Raw genomic sequence first — 24,771 nt, forward strand, 5'->3', positions numbered from 1 at the left:
AGGATACCTGTGTCGGGGAGGGTATGAGAATGTGTCTTATGTGACTTAGAATCCTTCAGAGTATCCATCTATTTGCTATGCTGACTTTTTTTTTTTTGCTTAAAAATTAAAATAAAAAGGGAAACAACAAAAATAACCGTAACATTCAGTATTCTCCCATGACAACAAGAATGGTGAAGACTGAGAAGCTCTTAGTCATATGTAATATTGTCAGAAAATTACATGTTGGACTGAAAGTTCTCATGCCTGGACTCAACCCCCAGTGACTAATAATTTTGGAAAGTTGTACAAGAACCTGCAAAACAATTTTTGAGCCATTAAACCGTGGGATGAAAGCCACTTGCGGAGGAAGCAGCTATTCAGCGCAACGAATGGTGGCAGAATAAAGCCCTTAATGAAAATTTTATAGGTAGAATTTGAACGTTCAATCCACTCCAAAGTATATTTTAATGCCAGCGCATTAGGATGTAGGAGACTTCCTGGTGTGGGGACTAATCTTGTTTCTTTGCTTTGTACATTTTTGAAGAAAGGCAGACGTACGTTAAGTTTCATTTATTGCATGTGGGCAGAGTGAAAAGTGCAGATTTACAATTCACTGCCTTCTGGCTTTTTGGGGAGTCATGCAAGGATATTTTTTGACAGATTTGGCACTAGAGGTGGGCTTTATAAAGGCATTGGCCCTGGTCAACACCCAGCTGTAATGTATAACAGAGGATTTATAATTTGTTTGGCAAGTACGAAACCTATTGGGAATGATGTCAACTTCTCTTCATTGTTTCATTTAGATTCCAATTCTTGACCGGCTTTGTGATGAGACTTGCGAATTTCCAGTTTGTTTTCGTGATGGGCAGTTTGCAGAATGGCATTTTCCTGAATTCATGCTTGTGTTACTGTTGCTTGCCCGTCTGGTGAACTGGCAAGCTGGAGACTTTAACATCTTAGTTTGTTTCCTTTCCTTGGCTTTGTGTTTCCAAAGAAGGCTGCATGCCTGATCACTAAGCTAGGCAGGTGGTGACCTGATCCTGCTGCTTATTGTGCAACACTTGTTCGTTAGTCCCCCAAAAGCAACCCTGGTATATGTGTTTCAGAGTAGCAGCCGTGTTAGTCTGTATCCGCAAAAAGAAAAGAAGTACTTGTGGCACCTTTAGAGACTAACAAATTTATTAGAGCATAAGCTTTTGTGAGCTACAGCTCACTTCATCAGATGCATACAGTGGAAAATATAGTGGGGAGATTTTATATACACAGAGAATATGAAACAATGGGTGTTACCGTACAGACTGTAACGAGAGTGATCAGGAAAGGTGAGCTATTACCGGCGGGGGTGGATCTTTTGTAGTGATAATCAAGGTGGGCCATTTCCAGCAGTTGACAAGAACAGTAGGAGGGGAAATAAACAAGGGGGAATAGTTTTACTTTGTATAGGTTTCAGAGTAGCAGCCATGTTAGTCTGTATTGGCAAAAAGAAAAGGAGGACTTGTGGCACCTTAGAAACTAACAAATCTATTTGAGCATAAGCTTTCATGAGCTACAGCTCACTTCATTGGATGCATTCAGTGGAAAATACAGTGGGGAGATTTATATACATAGAGAACATGAAACAATGGGTGTTACCATACACACTGTAACCAGAGTGATCACTTAAGGTGAGCTATTACGAGCAGGAGAACAGGGGAGAAAAAAGCTTTTGTAGTGATAATCAAGGTGGGCCATTTCCAGCAGTTGACAAGAATGTCTGAGGAACAGTTGGGAGAGGAAGGGGGGAATAAACATGGGGAAATAGTTTACTTTGTGTAATGACCCATCCACTCCCAGTCTCTATTCAAGCCTAAGTTAATTATATCCAGTTTGCAAATTAATTCCAATTCAGCAGTCTCTCTTTGGAGTCTGTTTTTGAAGTTTTTTTGTTGAAGAATTGCCACTTTTAGGTCTGTAATCGAGTGACCAAAGATATTGAAGTGTTCTCTGACTGGTTTTTGAATGTTACAATTCTTGACGTCTGATTTGTGTCCGTTTATTCTTTTACATAGAGACTGTCCAGTTTGACCAATGTACATGGCAGAGGGGCATTGCTGGCACATGATGGCATATATCACATTGGTAGGTGTGCAGGTGAACGAGCCTCTGATAGTGTGGCTGATGTGATTAAGCCCTATTGATGGTGTCCCCTGAATAGATGTGTGGACACAGTTGGCAGTGGGCTTTGTTGCAAGGATAGGTTCTTGGGTTAGTGGTTCTGTTATGTGGTGTGTGGTTCCTGGTGAGTATTTGCTTCAGGTTGGGGAGCCGTCAGTAAGCAAGGACTGGCCTGTCTCCCAAGATCTGTGAGAGTGATGGGTCGTCCTTCAGGATAGGTTGTAGATCCTTGATGATGCGTTGGAGAGGTTTTAGTTGGGGGCTGAAGGTGATGGCTAGTGGCGTTCTGTTATTTTCTTTGTTGGGCCTGTCCTGTAGTAGGTGACTTCTGGATTCTCTTCTGACGGTGTCAATCTGTTTCTTCACTTCAGCAGGTGGGTATTGTAGTTGTAAGAACGCTTGATAGACACTTGAATCTCTTTGGTCACTCGATTACAGACCTCAAGGTGGCAATTCTTCAACAAAAAAACTTCAAAACCAGACTCCAACGAGAGACTGCTGAATTGGAATTAATTTGCAAACTGGATACAATTAATTTAGGCTTGAATAAAGACTGGGAGTGGCTGGGTCATTACACAAAGTAAAACTATTTCCCCTTGTTTATTTCCCTTCCTACTGTTCTTGACAACTGCTGGAAATGGCCCACCTTGCTTATCACTACAAAAGGGCCCCGTCCCCCGCTCTCCTGCTGGTAATGGCTCACCTTTCCTGATCACTCTTATTACAGTGTGTATGGTAACACCCATTGTTTCATGTTCTTTGTGTATATAAAATCTCCCCACTATATTTTCCACTACATGCATCCGATGAAGTGAGCTGTAGCTCACGAAAGCTTATGCTCTAATAAATTTGTTAGTGTCTAAGGTGCCACAAGTCCTCCTTTTCTTTTTATGGTATATGTGTGTCCACCTGTTACTCCCTGTAAGTTTGTTTTTACTTCTTCTGTACAACACCAAGTACAGTGGGGTTTCTAGTCTGTTCTGTTGTATTGTATTCGGGTTCTTTTACTGTCTCCATGGCTGAGGTATCTTAGCAGCTTCCTGTAGTGCCTGAAGCAACATGGCTAACATCTGATCCCTGATGTGGTGCTCTCAGTTACAGTAATACAGACAATAGTGAGAGAACTCATTGTCAGGAATCAAGGCCTGCAGCAGAGCTAGTCACCGGGCAACCTAAGGAGCGGAACAGGCCTGTAATGGACTGCCTGAATAGCTGGATCCCTGGAGTGGCTGGAGGAATCAGCAGACCAGTTCTTAAACCTAGCAGCAGCAGCAGTTCAGCAGCTGCATTCAGCCACAGGTGTGATAGACCCAGCCCAGTATCTTGTCCCACTCCAGGTAAGCTGATTCTGACCCTCTGCTCTGATTCCTGACCTCTGTCTTCGGCTCTGACCCCTAGCTCTTCTGGCCTTTGACTCTGGTTCTGTCTCTGGGTTCCAGCTCCGGTTCTTATCGTGGGCTCCTATTTATGGCTACAACTCCTTCTCTAACCGCTAGGCCTGACTCCTGCTCCAGCCACTAGGCACAGCCACCCCTATCCCAGTCCTGTGCCACTAATTACTAGGGATGTATCCAAAGCAGAATCAGACATTCTAAGTGGGTTTTGTAATTTGGACCCAGATTTTGTGGCTGGACTCCATCTCTTAATGATCACTCTCAGCAAGTTCATGGATGACACGAAGCTGTGGGGAGAGGTAGATATGCTGGAGGGTAGGGATAGGGTCCAGAGTGACCTAGAAAAATTGGAGGATTGGGCCCCAAAAAAATCTAATTATGTTCAACAAGGACAAGTGCAGAGTCCTGCACTTAGGAAGGAAGAATCCCATGCACCGCTACAAACCAGGGCCTGAATGGCTAGGCAGCAGTTCTGCGGAAAAGGAGCTGGGGATTACAGTGGACGAGAAGATGGATATGAGTCAGCAGTGTGCCCTTGTTGCCAAGAAGGCTAATGGCATATTGAGCTGCATTCGTAGGAGCACTGCCAACAGATCGAGGGAAGTGATTATTCCTCTTTATACGGCTCTGGTGAGGCCAAATCTGGAATATTGTGTCCAGTTTTCGTCCCTGCACAACAGAAAGGATGTGGACAAATTGGAGAGAGTCCAGCGGAGGGCAACAAAAATGATTAGGGGGCTGAGGCATATGACTTATGAGGAGAGGCTGAGGGAACTGGGCTTATTTAGTCCGCAGAAGAGAAGCGTGAGGGGGGATTTGATAGCAGCCTTCAACTACCTGAAGGGGGGTTCCAAAGAGGATGGAGCTCGGCTGTTCTCAGTGGTGGCAGGTGACAGAACAAGGAACAATGGTCTCAAGTTGCAGTGGGGGAGGTCTAGGTTGGATATTAGGAAACACTATTTCATTGGGGGGGGGGAGCACTGGAATGGGTTCCCTAGGGAGGTGGTGGAATCTCCATCCTTAGAGGTTTTTAAGGCCCAGCTTGAGAAAGCTCTGGCTGGGATGATTTAGTTGGTGTTGGTCCTGCTTTGAGCAGGGGGTTGGACTAGATGACCTCCTGTGGTCTCTTCCAATCCTAATCTTCTATGATTCCATGATTTTTTGACAGTATTGATCACAGATTCTCTTTCTTGTGGTTACACAGCTTAACCTGCTAGTAACATACCATCTCTCATTGTTTCCTTGTGCTCCCTGGTTGGTCTGTCGATACACACCTGCTTTCTTTTGTCTTACACTTAGGATATAAGTTTTGGGGGGGAAGACTGTGTTCGTACAGCGCATCCTACCATGGGGCCCTTGTCCAGGAGTAGGGCTGTTAGGTGCAACCACAATACAACAAATAAAAACATAAGAACGACCCTACTGGATCAGACCTATGGTCCATCTAGACCAGTATCCTGTCTTCCAACCGTGGCCAATGCCAGGTGCTTCAGAGGGAATGAACAAAAATAACCGTACTCTGTAGCTATTAGCCACATTTACTGCATTGGGATTACTCATGTTTCTCACAAGTGTGGGAGGGGAACTAGGTCCATGAGGTGGTAGCACGTTGCTCTTCTGGTGACAGTTGCATCTTCTGAATATTTGCTATTTGAGGCCGTGAAAGGAGAACCCAAGCTCTGGGGCATATCCTTGGATCTCAGTTTCACCTGTTTAACAGTTCATATACTGAGTAATTTGCAGAATGAACTCCACTGCAGTACTCTATGGAGAAGCTGAAATCTCACTCGCCCCCCCCCACCACCAGAAAAAAAAGCAGTAAAAGACACAGAAGCTAATTAACTTGATCCCAGGTGAAAACAGCCATTTGCCACGGTACACCTCCAGAATAACAAGCCCTTCTGTCTTAAAAATTTTAAAGCACTTATAAAAATACAGACAAACTGTGTAAATATCTCCATGCTATTTGCATTTAAATTGAAAATGTGACTGCATCTGGTCTCATAAGTGCCAAATAATTACTTGATATTCAAAAGTTTGGAGATGCTCTGGTAGAAAATGCTTGACAACCTAATTGTTCTGACAGTTATTGAAAGTAAGGGGTTTAAAAGCTTAAACTGAGGCCATGTTATCAGCAGAGAAACGAGCGGTTGGTGATTGAACCGGTGGGATTGTGTGCCCACGGTAGCCAGCTTTTTAGTTGAAGTTTTGTCCACTTCCATTGCCCTGCACTATGGATATGCCATTTCACATTAGCCAGTAACTCCCTGAAGCCATGGCTTCAGGGAGATCTTTAAACACATTCCGGAAGCCCAGGGAAGGGTTTTGTTCCCATAATCCCCTGCAAGACCCTTATACATTCCTGGGTACCACTGTGATACTTGAAGTGTTTGAGTCTATTTGCTTAGCTTAACAAAGTGAAGGTTATGGGGTCAGTTGATCACCTTCTGGAAACACCTTTATGGGGAACATTACTTTGGTAATAGAAGCCTTCTCAATCTAGCAGACAAGCTCCATTGACTGGAAGTTGAAGCTAGACAAATTCTACCATTAGAACAGCTTGCCAAGTGTTGTGGTGGATTCCTTATTGCTGGCCATTTTTAAACCAAGATTGGATGTTTTTTTCTAAAATATTTCTTGTAATTCAAACAGGAATTAAATCAGGGAAATCCTATGGGTTGTGTCATGCAGGAAGCCAGACTAGATAATCACAGTGTTCTCTTCTGGCCTTGTCATCTATGATTGCTTTTTCCTAGTCTTCACCTTAAAATGGAGCCCAGGATGAACAATCTGCTCTTGCTCCTTGCTCAGGAAGAGAGATTTCTGCTGGAGCTTTTGGAGGCAGTTCTGCCAACCAGTGCTGAGTGTCTGGGCTTGAGACCGGCACATGGCAGAGTGTTTACTCCCAGCCATGGAGGAGACAGTTCTGTGAGGTGCTTGGGGATGACAGGACAGAGTGTTGATTCTGAGTTCAGACTGGTTTGGACCAAGTTGTATTCAAGGCTTGGGAGGAGCAGAAGCGGCTGCATGAATTCAGCCTGAATAAGGAGAGGTTTCTACATTTCTGGAGGGAGCCAGCACGACCTGATCTGCAGCAGTAGTCCATGAAGATGAGGGCACATTGGGAAAAGAGAGAGGGGTGTTCAGCTCAGGAAATCTGGCTACCCTGATAGTTACCGGTCACTTGAGCACAAATTTGGGTTTAGGAAGTCCACAGTGGACACGGTTGCTGTAGAGGGGTGCAAATGGCATTATGGAAGTGTCTGTGTTCCCTATGCTGCTTTGAAAAATCTCAGACAGGGCAAGTGATCAAGCGTCCATTGTATCAGAGATCGCTGAGGGCTTTAAACAACTGGGATTCACAAACTCTGCAGGAACTATTGATGAAACAATGTGCCCATTGCATTCTCCCTGTCTCCTCACATGCTCAGTAGTCAATGCGTTGAAAGGAGTCCTATACGCCCGTGATGCAGACCTTAACGGATCATCCTGGCAGGTTCTTGGTCATGGGCATAGCATGGCCCGGCCAAACTCATTTTCAACATTCTGTTGTTTTCAAGAGCAGCCAGAGGAGACCACTCTTTCGATTACATTGGAATTAATGGGGTTTCCATCTCCACTGTGATTCTGGGGGACCCTTCTCTGTATCCACTTCTCCCCTGCCTAAGGACACCATTCCCAGATCACACAGAGCGGGAAAACAGGCCTGTTTGACTCTGTAGGCACAGGGTGGAGTTGGAGAGTGGTCTGGGGGACTAAACTCAAGGAGGATACATCTGTTGCCCAGCAATCACCCTTTGATAACCAACGTGATTATAATATCTGCATGGTATAATATGGTAAGATAAGCAAACCAAAGGTAAAGAGTGGAATAAGGAGATGGCAGGACTTGGAGCAACCTGTACACAGCCAGACAGAAAAGGTATTTTCCTTGTGGGTGTTACTTCGGTAACACAGCTGGCTGTTGGTGTGCTTACAAATTAGAAACTCTCTCTGCTGTGCACACACTTTAAAGCAGTGTTGGGCCTTCCAGAGGAAGCCATGAACTAAATATGATCTTTTGTTGTTTTTAGATTCGTCACCCATAGCTATGTTGATGGCGGGTTTCTTCCCATATATTATGATGTCTGTTTATTATATCCTGTGTCCTTGATGCGTACTGCAAAAGAGGATGCGGAGGAATCTGTTGCAGTAATTATTGGCCTTTTGGATGGGGAGAGAGGTTTGTCTGCTTTTGGGGCGGTGGGACTACTTTGTGGATGGTTAAGTGTGTTTATGGAGCTCGTACTTGAGTAATGGTCTACATTCATTTTGCCGTGAGAGGCTGTGGAAGAGCTATGTTAAATAATGGTGTGTTTGACGTGGAAATTATGCAGAACTTTTATTTTCCAAACATTGTATTTATTTTTCCCCAAATAATGTTTCAGGACAATTGGAATAGAAGAACAAGTCCTGATATATATTCTACAAATGGCAACAGAGATATTGTCTTAATATTAAATATAATCCATCCCACTGGAATTCTAGTTGTCCTTGCAATGCTACTGTAAATGAGCAGAATACTTGGGAGCAGTGACTGTGGGAGAGTTGGGCAGTAGGAGGCAGTACAATGTGCGTCACTGTCTACAAGTCAGCTCTCTTCTTGTGCGGGAGGGATAGGTGCATGCTCCAGTCTCTGTTAAGCCTCAAGAAATATAAAATTGTCTTCTCTCTATTTTGGGAATTGTTTAATCATATCCAGTTGTGTAGAAAATTGGTAAGAGAAGCAGAAAGACCCCAGGAGAAATCTATGACCAGCAGAGTTAAGGAGAACAAGTAGTTTTTTCAATCATATAAGGAACAAAGGGAAACCTAACAATGATACTGGTCCATTATTATATGGAAATGGAAGAATCATCAATAATAATGCAGAAAAGACAGAAGCATTCAATAAATATTTCTGTTCTATTTGGGGGGGGGAGTCAGATGTATTCATATTAAATGATGCTGATGATGATATACTTTCCCTTCCAATAGTAACTAAGGAGGATGTTAAACAACAGCTAATAAAGATGGACATTTTTAAATCAGCAGATCTGGATAACTTCCATCCAAGAGATTTAAAAGAGTTGGCCAAGGAGCGCTCTGAACCATTCATATTGGTTTTCAGTAGATCTTGGAACTCTTGGAAAGTTCTAGAGGATTGGGAGAAAACTAGTGGTGTACCAGTATCTACAAAGGATAAATGGTGTGACCAGGGAATTATAAAAAAGAAAAGGAGGACTTGTGGCACCTTAGAGTTTAACAAATTTGAGCATAAGCTTTCGTGAGCTACAGCTCACTTCATCGGATGCATTCCATGGAAAATACAGTGGGGAGACTTATATGCATAGAGAACATGAAACAATGGGTGTTACCAGACACACTGTAAGGAGAGTGATCAGGTAAGGTGAGCTATTACCAGCAGGAGAGTGGGGGATTGGAGAGAACCTTTTGTAGTGATAATCAAGGTGGGCCATTTCCAGCAGTTGACAAGAACATCCGAGGAACGGGTGGGGGGAGGGGAGGAAATAAACATGGGGAAGTAGTTTACTTTGTGTAATGACCCATCCACTCCCAGTCTTTATTCAAGCCTAAGTTAATTGAATCCAGTTTGCAAATCAATTCCAATTCAGCAGTCTCTCGTTGGAGTCTGTTTTTGAAGTTTTTTTGTTTAAGAATTGCCACTTTTAGGTCTGTAATCGAGTGACCAAAGAGATTGAAGTGTTCTCCAACTGGTTTTTGAACGTTATAGGCATGCCAGCCTGACATAGATCCCATGCAAAATAATGGAATGGCTGATACAAGACGTGATTAATAAAAAATTAAAGGAGGGTAACATAATTAAGGTCAATAAACATAAGTTATGGGAAATAGATCATGTCAAACTACCTTTTTTTAAATGAGATTACAAGTTTGACTGATAAAGGTAATAGTGTTGGTGTTAGACATTTGGAAGGCATTTGACTTGATACCACATGACATATTAAGAAACTAAAACAATACAAAATTAACATGACACACACTGAATGCATTAAAAACTGGCTAACTAATATGTCTCAAAATGTAATTGTAAATAGAGAATCATTGTCAAGCAAGTATAATGCATCTATACTGGCCAAAAAAAAAAGCAGTTTTGTTTCCATGGTGCTGGACGGGGAATGCTTATTATTGGCTTCATTGAATTGACAGAGATGAATATACTAACAGAGGCGGGTAACTAGTGGTGTTCCCCAAGGGTCAGTCCTAGTACCAGTCCTATTCAACTTATTCAGAAATGATCTGGAGAAAGGGGTAAACAGTGAGGTGGCAAAGTTTGCAGATGATACTAAACTGCTCAAGATAGTTAAGACCAAAGCAGACTGTGAAGAACTTCAAAAAGATCTCACAAAACTAAGTGATTGGACAACAAAATGGCAAATGAAATTTAACGTGGATAAATATAAAGTAATGCACATTGGAAAAAATAATCCTAACTATGCATACAATATGGGGGGCGGGATAGCTCAGTGGTTTGAGCATTGGCCTGTTAAACCCAGGGTTGTGAGTTCAATCCTTGAGGGGGCCATTTAGGGTTCTGGGGCAAAATTGGGGATTGATCCTGCTTTGAGCAGGGGGTTGGACTAAATGACCTCCTGAGGTCCCTTCCAACTCTGATATTCTATGAATCTAAGATTCTATGAATCTAAGATGATGGGGGCTAACTTAGCTACAACTAATCAGGAAAGAGATCTTGGAGTCATCGTGGATAGTTCTCTGAAGACGTCCATGCAGTGTACAGTGGTAGGCAAAAAAGCGAACAGGATGTTAGGAATTATTAAAAAAAGGATAGAGAATAAGACGGAGAATATCTTAATGCCCTTATATAAATCCATAGTACGCCCACATCTTGAATACTGCGTACAGATGTGGTCCCCTCATCTCAAAAAAGATATACTGATATTAGAAAAGGTTAAGAGAAGGGAAACTAAAATGATTAGGGGTTTGGAACGGGTCCCATAGGAGGAGAGATTAAAGAGACTAGGACTTTTCAGCATGGAAAAGAGGAGGCTAAGGGGGGATATAATAGAGGTCTATAAAATCACGAGTGGTGTGGAGAAAGTGAATAAGGAAAAGTTATTTACTTGTTCCCATAATATAAGAACTAGGGGCCACCAAATGAAATTAATGGGCAGCAGATTTAAAACAAATAAAAGGAAGTTCTTCACACAGCGCACAGTCAACCTGTGGAACTCCTTGCCTGAGGAGGTTATGAAGGCTAGGACTATAACAGGGTTTAAAAGAGAACTAGATAAATTCATGGAGGTTGAGTCCATAAATGGCTATTAGCCAGGATGGGTAAGGAATGGTGTCCCTAGCCTCTGTTTGTCAGAGGGTGGAGATGGATGGCAGACGAGAGATCACTTGATCATTACCTGTTAGGTTCACTCCCTCTGGGGCACCTGGCATTGGCCCCTGTTGGCAGACAGGATACTGGGCTGGATGGACCTTTGGTCTTACCCAGTATGGCCATTCTTATGTTCTTAGAAATACTATACAAGACTTCCCTTTACTCTCGCATCCCACCGGAATCAGTTCTCGGCCTCACATGATTTAAAATTTTTATCAATGACCCAGAGAAAGATAGAAAATTACCACTGATAACATTTGATGATGACACAAAGAGTGGGGGAGTGGTAAATAATGAAGACAAGTCACTATTTCAGAGTGAATCTACAGCATCACATGGGGAGCTCATGTTCAGCTGATTATTCACCATGAGCCCAGGTTCTTCTCAGAGTCATTGCTTCTCAGAACAGAGGCCCCCAAGCTGAATGTATGGCCTGCATTCTTTGTTCCTAGGTGTATGACTTCACATTTGGCTATATTGAAAGACATATTGTTCGTTTGCCCCCACCTTGCTAAGCAATCCAGATTAGAGACGGGGGAAAAAAAACGGGACTCTGGTGGCAATGGTAATGCCCCTCTTATACCCAATAACCGAGTTGTGTTAGGGCATTCACTTGGAAAGTGGGAGAGTCAGGTTTGAATCCCTGCTCTGGAGAAGGGTTTTAAACCTAGGTATCTCCCCACCCCCAGGTGAGTGATCTAACAACTAGAATATTGAGTCTGAAGATGAGGGGGGCACCCCCACCACCATCTCCTCCTTCTAGAGTTTGTCAATCTAGCCCATTATTGACTTTGCTTTGATTTTTAAAAAAGGCTAAAAATGCTCAACATGAAAACATGTTTAGTTTGATGCAAAAGAGTTTTTTCCAACTTTTGCTGAAAATTCAAAAAAATCAGTTTCGATTCAACTTGAACCATTTCTTTCCTGTTTTTTCGGAACTACCAACAAACCAAAAAATCAATTATTCACACAGCCTTAGGCTCACAGGGGATAATCTACTGAATGTGAGCTACCCATGTGACGCTGTGGCCAAAAGAGCTAATGCGATCCTGGGAAGTATAAACAGGGGAATATTGAGTGGACTAGAGAAGTTATCTCACCTCCCTATTTGGCACTGGTGTAACGTTTGCTGGACACTGTGTCCACTTCTGGAGTCCACAATTCAAAAAAAGATGTTGATAAATTGGAGAGGGTCCAGAGAAGAGCCTGGGGAACGACGAAGAACTGGAAAACATGCTTTATTGTGATAGATTCAAGGAGCTCAATCAAAGAGAGAGCTAAACAGTGACTTGATCACAGTCTATGGTCATGTTTACACTGTCCCACAGATTGGAATATGGTGGTGTGAACAGCAGTGAGCACAAATGTGCCGCACTTTAATTCCCCTATGTGAATGCCACAGGTGTAAATTAAAAGGCTCCTACTTTGCATTAATGTAGTCCTGTTTGAAGAGGTTCACGTTAATATGAACTAGGAACCTTCTAGTTCATGCCTGCAGTGTCCACATGGGGAATCACAGCATATCATCCTGATGTGCAGTGGTATTCACACCCCCATAATCTGGGGGGTGCTGTAGACATGCCCTAAAACAGTAGTTCTCAAAGTTTGGTACCGGTGACCCCTTTCACAGAGCAAGCGTCTGAGAATGACCCCTCCTTATAAATTAAAAACACTTTTTAATATATTTAACACCATTATGAATTGGGGGGGGGGCAAAGCAGGGTTTGGGGTGGAGGCTGACAGCTCGTGACCCTCCATGTAATAACCTTGTGACCCCCTGAGGGGTCCCAACCCCCAGTTTGAGAACCCCTGCCCTATAAGTACCTACCTGGGGAACAGAAATTTAACGATAGAAGCCTCTTCAGTCTAGCAGATAAAGGTATAATACGATCCAGTGGCTGGAAGATGAAACTAGACAAATACAAACTACAAATAAGCCACAATTTTTTTAACAGTAAGGATAGTTAACTATTGGAACAATTCATCAAGGTTTGTGGTGCATTCTTCAACACTAGAAATATTAAAATCAAGATTATTTTTTTTTCTAAAAGTCATACTTTAGTTCCAACAGAAATTAATTCAGGGAGGTCTTCTAGCCTGTGCTAGCCAGGAGGTCACACTAGGTCATCACAGTGGTTCCTTCTGGTCTTGGGATCTATGAATAGTCTCCTGCTTTTTACCTAATTTATTTGTTTCTTTATGTACCTATTGGCACCAACTGTGATGAATGATAAATAATATGAATTAATACAAGAGATTATGTAAACCCTGTTAGAGATCTAATTAAACCTACAGCAGTAAACCTCTTTTGAACAGTGTGTCATCTCTGTGTGTCATCTCCGTGTTGCACTGCACAGTAATTCTTCTCATGGATCGCTCATACCGGACATCCATTATTACACTGGATTGAGTTAGGCTAGAAGATCCCTTAATTTTGAATGTTCTTCCTTTTATGACTTTAAATCAGGACTGGAATTCACTTTAGCACATTTTTGGGTGATGCCAAAATTATTTTCTGTGTGTGTGTGTATGACAAAAAAATCCCAAACCGCTTCTGACACATGAACACCATGGCCAAATGAATGTTGCAAGGTAACACTGTGAGATCTGTTCATCATTGCAGAACGTTTTTCCCCCCATAGGTCTCTACTCTGTTATTTGGTAGCTGCATTTAGGGCTATATACGTGGAATACTCAGATAATGCATCTATACTGACGGGGGCAAAAAACCCAAACGTCGTTTCCATGGTGCTGGAGGCAGAATGCTTATTATTGGCTCCATTGAACAGACAGAACTGGATGTACTAACGAAGAGAGAAATACCTGCGAAGACTTCCATTAGCTGGGCTTTGCTGTGGAAATGGCTGTTTATTTAATGCGTAGTTCCATTTATATGGTGTTTTCACTGAAAGCCAGAAATTAAGCAGTGTGCTCAGAGCTCTTTCGCATGGGGAGGGTTGATTTTGGAGTAGAGATTTCTCCATCCATGGATTTCTGCCTCATTCAGTCATACAGACAAATAACACTGGAACTTAAGTCAGTGATGAAGGTTTTTGATAGCAGCTTTGAACAAAATGTGTCTGGAAACAGCCAAGTGAAATTAAATTCACAGCTTGTTTTATTGTGTTTTATTTAAGCTTGTCGCTTCACTTTCACAATATGGAAATCAAATCTGTGTTCTGTAGTTTTTAAACTCTCACGTTTTACGTTGGAATTGAACAAATTACTATTAGTGAAGAACATGACTACTAGGTTAAAAACAGCCCTAGTTGACTTTATCGAGTTGCTCTACATACCAGCCTCCATCTGGCATTGTTTTGCAGCAAGTTCTTGTTGAGGATTTAATTAATCAAAGCTCGGGTCATTGAAGCTGATGTTTTAGTATTATGGCTTAAATTGAAAAATCTTATTGTTTTGCCTTTGGATTTTTAATTGGGCTAATTTTCAGGAAGCTTGAACAGTTCAAAATGATTGAAATAAAACATTTCTCTTAATAGCAGTCGCACATTTTCTCTTAATATTGTAAAACACGGTGAGTCAATTCATACCCTGTGCTCTCCTCAGGCCTCAAAAATAGGATTGTCACAACTCTGCAAGGTATGGCCCCAGTCCACCCAGGAGATCCCCTCAGGATCACACCAGTGTAGATTCAATAGTTCACTCTGAATGGCACAAAACACACCGAATGCCGTAAATTGTTGCATGCTGTAGGGAGATGGTCGGTTCATTTTTTTATTGCTCAAAGCATTACAGTGCAAACCCTGTTCTTTACACGTCGGCTGTGAACAGGTGAGTCCAGCAGCTCTGGACGTCGTTCAGCAAAATTGGGTCAACCTTTATTTGCCTTATTTTTCATTGTCCACTGCCTCTGCGTGTCTAGGCCCCGTCCAGAAGCAGCAGCAGGGGTGCAAGCAGACAAAGAGAAGAATCTCATTTCCCAAAATTTCCCACGAGGTTTTGGAGAATCAAGAGGTTGACATTGTTAAAATAAGTTTTGAAACTTTTTTAATCCTTATCTGAACTACCCCCCAAGCTCTGAGCCTTTGAATTTCATCTCTGGCTAAGGTCCTGATCCTGCAGTGGGGTCACATGGCAATTCCTTGGACGTGTGAGGAGTCCATTGGTGTCAGTTGGACTCTAGGAGGGTGCCGGGCCCGAAGGACCGCGGCCCAGTGCAGTTTGGAAGAAGGGGGAATGGTTTTCAGGGCTCCATGTGCTTGATGGTTTGATGTTCTCACCATGAGCTGGATTATGGGGCAGTGTGTAAACTGCCTTGACTCTTGAGTTGCACCGTGCCTTAGCCATATGCCTCTGAATCAGAGTTTCTCTCTGCTTGCTCCTACGGGGTGGTAATTTAGTCTTCGCCTATACCACGACTAAAGGCTAGATTCCCGAAGGGGACTTAGGAGTTAGCTTTTGCAGTGCCTAGGTGTCCTGCTTCCCAGTGGAATTCACAGCCCTGAGTTAGGGGCCCAGGTTCCTCATGCATTGAAGGGGGATACTTTTGCACCTATGAAGAGGATTCCCAGAAGCCAGCAAGCTGAGCAGGGAACTGCCTGTCCTAGCCAGGAGTGAAATGCAAAGCAATGAGACAAGGCTTAGAGCCCCAATCAGCAAAGGGATTTAGCTGCCTAAGGGGGCGAGTCTACATGGGACGTGACTGAGTAGCATATCTGGGGTGTGACTTTCTAGCTAAGTGGCTCTCAACCTTTCCAGATGACTGGCCCCCTTTCACGAGTCTGATTTGTCTTGCACACCCCAAGTTTCACCTCACTTAAAAATTACCTGCTTACAAAATCAGACATCAGAATACAGTTGCTGACTTTCTTATTTTTACCATATGATTATAAAATAAATCAATTGGAATATAAATGTTGTACTTACATTTCAGTGGCTAGTGTAAAGGGCAATATAAACAAAGCACGACATTTTCGTTTTACTGACTTCGCTAGTGCTTTTTATGTAGCCTGTTGTAAAACTAAGCAAATATCCAGAGGAGTTGATGTACCCGCTGGAAGACCTCGGCGTACCCCTGGTTGAGAAACACTGCTCTAGTGTACTGGCTTGCTGTGCTGTAATTTCCCGAGGGACGCTGCACGAGGAGCCCCATAGTGCACTTTGATTGGCTACATCGGACAACTGGGAATCGGCAAAGCACACTCCGGGATTTTGACTGAGCTGCGGCAGAGCCCACATGGGATGTGACTGCACGGCGAGCTATCAAGTCTCACCCTGGCATGCTGCTCTGTTACATTTCTCTGCACTCGGGATCCTCAGCCATAAACTGTCTCCTGGAGTTGGGCACCTAAGCCAGGTCAGCAGTTTCTCATGAAAAGCAGTGTGACACCTCTCCCGCATTATAGCCAATAGCCCTGTGGTTAGGGCACTCAGCTTGGATATGGAGACCTGGGTTTGAATCCCTGTTCCAAATCAGGTAGAGTGGGGATTCAGACCTGGGTCTCCCACAACCCAGGTGAGTCCCCTGTTGGCTATTTGGGGATCCAGACCCTATTGTGCTAGGTACTGTACAAACATAGGGAAAAAAGATGTCCCCTGTCCCAAGGGACTCACAATCTATGGATTAGACAAGAGACAACAGATGGGTACAGACAGGTGGGACAGTACAAGGAAAGAATGAGCAACAGTACAAGATGTGGTCTCAGCATGTGAGCTGCCTAATTGTTGTGAATTTTCTTTTTTTTTTTAGCATCACATCAGAGGAGAGATATGAAGGTGGTTAATGAGGTAAATTTGCAGATGTTGATGGGGAACTCCTCCCACATATGAGGGATAGCATGGGAGAAAACATGATCATGCTTGATTGAAAATTGAACAAGTGGGCGGTGGAGGCTGGTATCCTGGCCAACATTGGCAGATTGGTAATGAGTGAGATATTATGCAGGAAGAATTAGCAAGATTTAGACACAGTCTTGATGTGAGGACCTACAGAGAGGGCTGAGTCCAAGATGATGCCCAGGTTATAGGCCTGAATGACAGTGACTGAGAAAGGAGGTATCAGGGAAGGATTTGGTAGGGGAGATTGAGCTCTATTTTAGCCATGTTGAGCTTGAGCAGGTGGCTAGACATACCTGATGAGATGTCAGAGAGGCAGGCTGAGATTTTAGTTTGAACAGGATCCAGGTCTGGGGTAGAGAGGTAGATCTATAAGACATCCACATACAGATGGTGATGGAATTTGTGTTTGTGGATGAGATTACTAGTAATCCCACTTACTCCTGGGATGTGGGATCCAAAACTGAGGTATCCTGTCTGAGGCACTGGGGGGCCTGTTATGTGAGTACATAAGCTTACCTCTACATGTCAGTCCTAAGAAAGAGTCTATGTTTTTTGTGCACGTTGGGGCTAAAACAGCATAGAATCCTACACTGTATCATGCCTCCAAACAGGAACGTTGCATACAAGAGCCGATGATTCTTTACATCTTCTTTCCTTCCCTTGTGCACATGCTCAGCGAGAAAATCTCTCTCTCTCTGGGTGTTGTCAGGGGCCATTATCAAAGTATTTTACTTCTACATCAACGAGCAAGAAGAAACTCACACCTGTGTAATCTAAAAGGCTCCAGTCATCATGCTAAATAAAATGGGCTTCTGCAATTGTGCTTCAGCACTTCTCTTCTAAACCTCCGTTTTCAGGGCTTTCTGACTTCGCTGTTTAAAATGAGGGGTTTTCTTTTTAAGTTAAGTGAGTGTGAAAAATTGTGGATGCTGGTTTGAAACGCTGGTTTTGCATTGTCCCGGCTAGGGAAAAACATTCCAACTTTTTACTAAAGAAATACAATTGGAGTTACCCATAATACAATTGCTTTCGATGTTTAATTTGTCTTTCCTCTTAGCACCAAGAGCCCCTTAGAGTCACCCCTCGTCTGAAAATTCCATCCACCTAAAAGTCACCGTGGGGACCTGGAGGGCTGGTAGTGGCTCCTTCTAAAGCCAATAAACACCGTCAGAGTCACGGGCATGGAGTTTCTAGGGAATGATGCTAGTAATGAACTACCTCCATGGCCCTGGTCCTGGGGGTCCAGGCAAAGGGCTTGGTTCAAATCCCACTGGAGTCAGTGGAAAGACTGCTGATGGCTTTGGGTGTGTCTACACTGCAATCACGACATACCCAAGTAACCTTTAATCTGGCTAGCTTGGGTACTGATAACGGTGAAGCTGTGGAAGCATGGGATTCAGAGTTGCTAGCCACCCGAGTAACTGTCCAGGGTCCCAGGGATCGGTGATGTGTGTGTGGAGGGGGGGCATGTGGGGTCAAGTGCCTCCCCAGATTTCTGCTTGGCCTGCGCGGGGGGCGGAGGAGAGGTCCTTCTCCCGGGGTGCCTGACCCCCAGCATGTTCAGGCGCTCTCCGTGGCAGCCAGGCCCAAGTGGGGAGCGGGACCAGCTGCCAGGGGCACGGGCTGAGCGAGCTGGAAATGTGCCATGGACAAGGGGATGGGGGTCTCTGGCTCGCTCGGCCCCTGGCAACCAGGCTTGGGCGGGGAGCAGAGCAGTCGGGGCAGCCTGCCACCCCAGCCTGGCTCTCTCTCAGGCAGCTGCTGCTCTGCACAGAGTCAGCAACCTGGAGCGGCAGGTATGAGAAGCAGCTGGTCCCACTCCCTGCCCGGTCCCGGCTGCCAGGGTGAGCAGCTGAACATGGCCGGGGGAGGCGTGGCGGGAAAAGGACAGAGCTCCCCCTTCCCCGCAGGTAACTGGTGGGGAGGGGAGAGCGCGACGGCCCTGGGCTGGGCACAGGGTCGGGAGATCACATTGCAGAGGACACAAATGGGGTGGTCAGCGTGTCTGTGACCCCAACTGAACCCTGTGCTGCTGCAGATTCACAGTGATTGGCACCTGAGCTGTATCAAACGTATACCTGCTTGTGTTGCTATTACACCTCCTGATTCCAGTGTAGACAGACCCTTCGATGGGCTGCGGATCAGCCCTTAGCCCTCTGCTCAGGGTTTCTGTGCAGGCCCTCCCTAAAAATAAACTCAGAACTATTTTCCACTTAGTGTGAGATAGTTGATAGACAGTCCTGGCCCTCCAAAAAAGGGAATAAGATTCTATTTCTCTCCCCCTTCTACAGAATTAGGGGTGTGTGTGTGTGAGAGAGAGAGAGAGAAATTATCAGACATCTAAAATGTTTCAGAGAGCTCAGACACTGGCCACTCCCCCGTGAAAACATTGTCTGTTGATCCTGCTGTCCCCAGGGTGGGTTCCATGTGGCTTTCCCCACCAGGCCTTGGCCTGTCTACACTTGGAGCTGTGGGGGGTGACTGCCGGCTCGAAGAGACAGACTCGCGCTAGTTCTGATCGAGCGTGTGGAATGGAATATAGCTGGGGCAGCACATGCGGTGGGACCGGCTAGCTGGCCCAAGAACATACTTGGAGTCTCTGACAGGCATATACTCGGAGCTGCTAGAGTACCCTGCGTTCTATTTTTAGCACGCTAACTCAATCGGAGCTAGCACGGGGTATGTCTCTTCTGGCTTGGAATCACGTTCCTCGCTCAGTGTGGACAAACCCTTGGAGCACCTCAGCTGTTTCAAGAGCGCTCTCTAGCTGTCGCTATGTAAATAGCCAGCAGATGGTGCTTGAGACGATGTAGCATAGTTCTGGATTTTGTAAGGCCAATAAAAGTTGATGGTGGACGTGGGCGCTGCATATTACACTTCTGGGCAGTTGGTTACGTCCACTCTTAGCACCAGCAGATGACTGTCTTGAACCATTCATAGATAATGAGACAAAGCAAAGTTGCACTCCAGCATTGACAAAATGCTCACAGGCATGATCAGCGTTCAAACAGAACCACTGCTGATTGAGAACAGAGCTTGAACCCAAGTGAAGTCTGACTGTGCGTTCAAGGTTCAGATTAGTATTTTGCAGGGTTCTGCGACTGAATATTGTCATTGATGCAGGCTCCATACAGTCACATATGCAAATACCAGCATGCACAAGGCCAAGCATTCCCCACTCCTCTCTGTCAGCTTAGGAGGCTGGCTGTGGCCAGTAAACCATTGTGTCAAAACTTGTGAATTGTGCAGCAGCTAATGCATGCAATTACTGTGTTTGATGCTATTCATATATCTCAAAATATACATTTGCAAGATATGAAACATTTTGGTGGATTAAAGGAGCATTTGGGGTTGATTGGGGTGGGGAAGATATGATATAACTGAACGCAAAGAATGCAAATAAGCTTTAGTGGAGACACTTTCAGTGTATTTTATAACTTTGAAATGTAATTGTCTGCGAAAACTGTTGGGGGAGAGTGGAGAAGATTGTTTCCCTGGTTTCTATTTGATCACATCACAGTTTTGCAGGGTCTCTTCAGAGACAGACTGACAATTTCCTGAACAGGTTCTGAAGCGCACAGGGCAATTATGGACATTTGCCATATTTTCCAGCACTGTTTGCTGACTGTGTGCAGAAAACCTTGCCAGGACATAGATATTGTAAGCATTTCTCTAGGGCCCCAGCTCCTAGACTCACACGATTACATCCAGATCTAAGTTTTCTTTCTTTTTAAATATTGTGTCTAACCCTCAGGGCTGTGAAGAAAAGCTTGCCCTGAATGTAACTGATGTAGTGACAAAACAAAACAAGCAGAACACTCCTGGGCAGAACTCAGGGCACCGTGGTGTATATCAATATGCCTGCTCTTAGGTATGGGGGTCATTGGAAAGGATTTGAATCTGGGCCTGCTCAAAGAACAGGTGCTCTAGGAATGGACAAAGAACTGATATGTCGGGGTCATTGGTGCACGTAAACCCTGAGACCTCATTGAAAATATAGCTAGAAATAAACTTTAAAGGGATAGGTGATACTTCAACTCCTAACAGATGGGGAAGGGGTGGGGTGCTCCTGAGAGGGGGCAGTGTATGGGCAGAAAATTTAAATGCCCTGAGGACCGTCAGAAGCTTCATCCAGCCTGTGGATCTCGGATTCTGCACCTCAGATCTTGGAGTCGGCTTTTGCTTCCTGGCTCTACAGAAGGTCCACCAGCCTGTGGAGAAATCCCCTGAATCTAGCTCAGTGCAGCAAGAGTCGGGATATTGGCACAGAGACTGAGCGCTTCAGTGCTGTTCACTGCCCCAGCTGCTCTTCCAGTCATTGTGACTGAATCTTCTATGGGAGTCATGCAGCCTTGGGAAACCTGCCTTCAGCTGCCTGTGAATCTCCTCTCAGGGGAATGTTTACAAGTGTGGAGGGAGAATCTTCACAAGTTAATACTGATGATGAGCATTAGCTTGCCCGGGGAAGAAAGCATTTAGTGAATCCCTGGGCTTTCCCTCTATGAGGGTATGTGTCCTGATCCTTCCAGCTATAATAGGAACTGGGCTGGGCAGAGTGCAAGCCAAAAGGTCTGCAATGAAGCAGAGAGGGAAATACAGTAGATGAGATTAGAGATAACACTGTTCTCCTTATTCTCATGAAGTTTCTTGTTCAACACTAGAAGAAAGTGACCCTTTCTGTGATTCTTTACCAGGGGAACCTGGCAACCTCCTAAAAACCAGCACCCAGGAGGGGCACCGTCTCTTGGGAGACTGAGGACGTTTTTGTGGGCAAGGAAGGTGTGGCTGCCTGAAGGGTGTCAATTTATTTGGACAGTTTTCCCTCAAAAATGTTTAGAACATGGAAAGCTTTGATTATTGCTCCTGGATCTTTTACAACCTGAATGTGTGACTAGAACGGCCCTATGTAACCAGCGAATGTAATAGGAAAGGAATGAGCTCTGAGGTAAATAATTGATTTCCAGCTGCTAATGGTGGAACTGAACTGTGTCCCCCTGCAACTGAGTGAGGTTAGGGAGCCATGGATGTTGATTGGCTAGCAATGGTACGTAATGCTTTAGGGCTATGATTATAAAACCAAAATTGTTCCTCTCGTGTTGGCAGTGGCAATGCAAGTTTTGTGAGGCTCCTGGAGAATACGACCAGAGAGAGAGAGAGGCATTCTTGTTAACCAGGTGTAAAATGGGGAGTCCTTGGTGCTGTGAGCGATGGCTGTGATGCTTGCTGAGAGGCTAGGAAAGTGGGATGGCGTGTGAAGGGAGAGCCTCGTGTGTGGAGAGCAGAAGGGAGAGGAGGAGGGGAATGGCACAGAAGCTTTCACTAGGTCCGATTTTATGGGATCTATAGGCTCCTGTACTTCTTAACAAGAAATACAGTGTTTCAGCACCCTGTTTCTGTGCCTGTGAATCTCCTTTGGGAAAATGATTTGGCTAAGGTGGGTGTTGTACAGGAACCCCTGGGGCCTACCTGACAGAAAACTACTTCTGTCATTACAGTGGTTTTAGAAATACAGGGTTTGCCGTAGCCGGTCAGAACATTGTCTGGTCACGTCCAATACCCTGTCGCTGGTTGTTGCTAATACCTGATGCTTCCTCAGAAGTAAAAATAAGACAGCAAACAAAACCATACCTCACTTGCTGGGAGCCAACTGTGCAATGTAGTTCATGGGCAATGAAAGGAGTGTTCCTGACCCATGAGGCTTATGGCCTGAAGCCTGAGACTCCCTTTCTCCTTAGCTTACAGTTGCTCTTATGGTTTTAGCCAAAATGAGGAATGGATGAGATTTAAAGCTTTCGTTTCAACTTTGCTATCCACTTGCTGGGAAAGAGAAATGGCTAAAACTCACTGTGTGCAGGCAAGGGGAAAAATGATTCAGAATTGAAACCAGCTTGGTGATTTTACTACTAAACAGAGCTGACTGAATTATTCCTTACATCATTTATTTAACTTTTCCCCGCTCTGTTTGCAAAGTGTGAGTGTATTTGTTACATCCATGTATTTGTGGGAAATGTATTTGAACAAATTGCAGCTGCTGACTACAAATGTTCACTTTGAGAATTTTCCATTTCTTTATTTGTTGGGTTGGGTTGGACAGCTAAGTCACATGGGCCGGTTTCTGCTTCCTGTGCGGTTGATTGCAACTTTTAAACAGTGTAGCAAATGATGAATAACGACTAGCATATTGTGACATGAATTTTTTCATACTAAAATTCATGAAACTTTCAAGATTCAGAAATACTTTATTAGAAACCTAGCAGCCATCCATATACCTCAACAATGAAGTACCCGAGTTTCCAATAACCTTTTGTGTTCTCCAACCTGTGCTACAAGCAAATCAATTCTTTCATTCTCTAATTAAGATGGTTATGCTATTTCACCAGCCCAAGTTTGTTACTGTGTCTCTGTGTGTCTATTGTCTGTGTGTTTGTCCATCTCTCTCTGTTTGTGGGGTGCTATCCAGATTCTGAAAGATTTTTAGATTTGTGGGTAGAGGATGAAAAGAGAAAAAAACAGATAAAAAATACAATTAAAATATTATCAATGAAGTGTCAAGCAGTTTTATTCCAAGAGTTACTGAGCTAACAGAGAGTCTGAATTAGCATTTTCAACACTTCATAAACAGCTGACGATGGATGCTCTCCTAGCTTGCTTTGTACCTCATAAGTTCATTTCAATTTCATCTTGTTACACTTTCTGTATATGAGCAAACTGTTTATTACCCAAAGTATGAGTATCCTGACAAGAAAATTTTCAGTACACAGCCTTTACCATTTGTAACAATGTCACACTTCATTTGCTGTAAGCATCTAAATACATGAGGCCAGACAGGGGAATACTGCTGTGTGTCCTAATTTCACCCCAGAATGCTCCATGCATGAATCACTGTACGAGCAGTTGCAGGAATAAGGGGGCGGGACAGACAAAGGAACTTTCCACTACGCTAAAAAGTCACATAATGCAGCAGAAATGTCAGATTTAAATTGTCTTCCAGTTTTTGTGTTTAGCCTGAATATTTGTTTATAAAATTTCCAACTGGTGTTTTCCTTGTGGGGCTTTTCAGTTTGACACAGAATATATAGAGAAATATATTCTGAGAGAGAGAGATTATACAAGTAGCATTTACATGCAGTATATCAGAAGTTATACATATTTAAAGAGCTTAATGGTTGACTGTGGGACAGCTTCCAAAAATTAGCATCATACCAGCTGCTTTGCTAATTCAAATTGCCATAGTTTCAGGATAGTTTTAGGTTAGTTTTAAACAAAAATATTGAAAACAAATGTCTGAAGTATGCCATCAAGTTGCTTTTTATGGCAAATTGCTGAATTTGTGTTAGTGACTCTCATCGGTTGAAGATTGTCCTAGCTCAAGAGAGTGTCATGGGCTAGCAGTTAGCATTCTTGGCTGGGACCTCGATCACCTGAGTTCTGATACTGGTTCTGACACTGTCTCCTTAAGCCCTCACTTAATTTCTTTACCTCAGGTTCTTCCTCTGTAAAACTGGGACAGTACTTCCCCTAGTTGGCTGGAGGGTTGAGGATTAATATTAATTAATTCTTGTCCTAGTGAACTGAAGAAAATAACTTTATTATTAATTTAAAAACCTCAAAAACCTGTTGATGCTTGTGGCAAGCTCTGTCACTGCAATTTCTGGTTAACATTCTGTCCCCAGCTATGTGCGCACATGTTGGCCTCACTTCACTTCGACAGGCGCTGCCCCACCGGGGATAGGCAGCCCCGCTTCATCCCTAGGAAGGGCATGCTGTGTTTGTATAACACTGACAGACCCCGGGCGCTGGTGGGCGGGATCGAACCTGGGACCTCTGGAGCTTAGTGCATGAGCCTCTACCACATGAGCTAAAAGCCCACTGGCTGTTAGCCAAGGCTGTAGAGCAAACTCATTAATTCTCTCTAAGTGGTCTCAGTGCCACTAGATGGGACAGACCACCGCACCCAGAAGGTGTGTGGGTTACATTTGCACAGCCTCTCATGGGGAATACACTGGGGAAGGGTAGCTTTAAATTTAAATTGCTTTA

General features: G+C 44.0%; 1 protein-coding gene across 2 annotated transcripts in view; it reads left to right on the forward strand.

The window, feature by feature from the left end:
* The window catches only part of MDGA2 (MAM domain containing glycosylphosphatidylinositol anchor 2), a 662,813-nt gene that overhangs the window by 399,881 nt on the left and 238,161 nt on the right, over positions 1-24,771 (forward strand). The window lies entirely within an intron of this gene.

The sequence above is a fragment of the Eretmochelys imbricata genome, chromosome 6 (genome assembly GCF_965152235.1).
Source record: "Eretmochelys imbricata isolate rEreImb1 chromosome 6, rEreImb1.hap1, whole genome shotgun sequence".
Lineage (NCBI taxonomy): Eukaryota > Metazoa > Chordata > Testudines > Cheloniidae > Eretmochelys > Eretmochelys imbricata.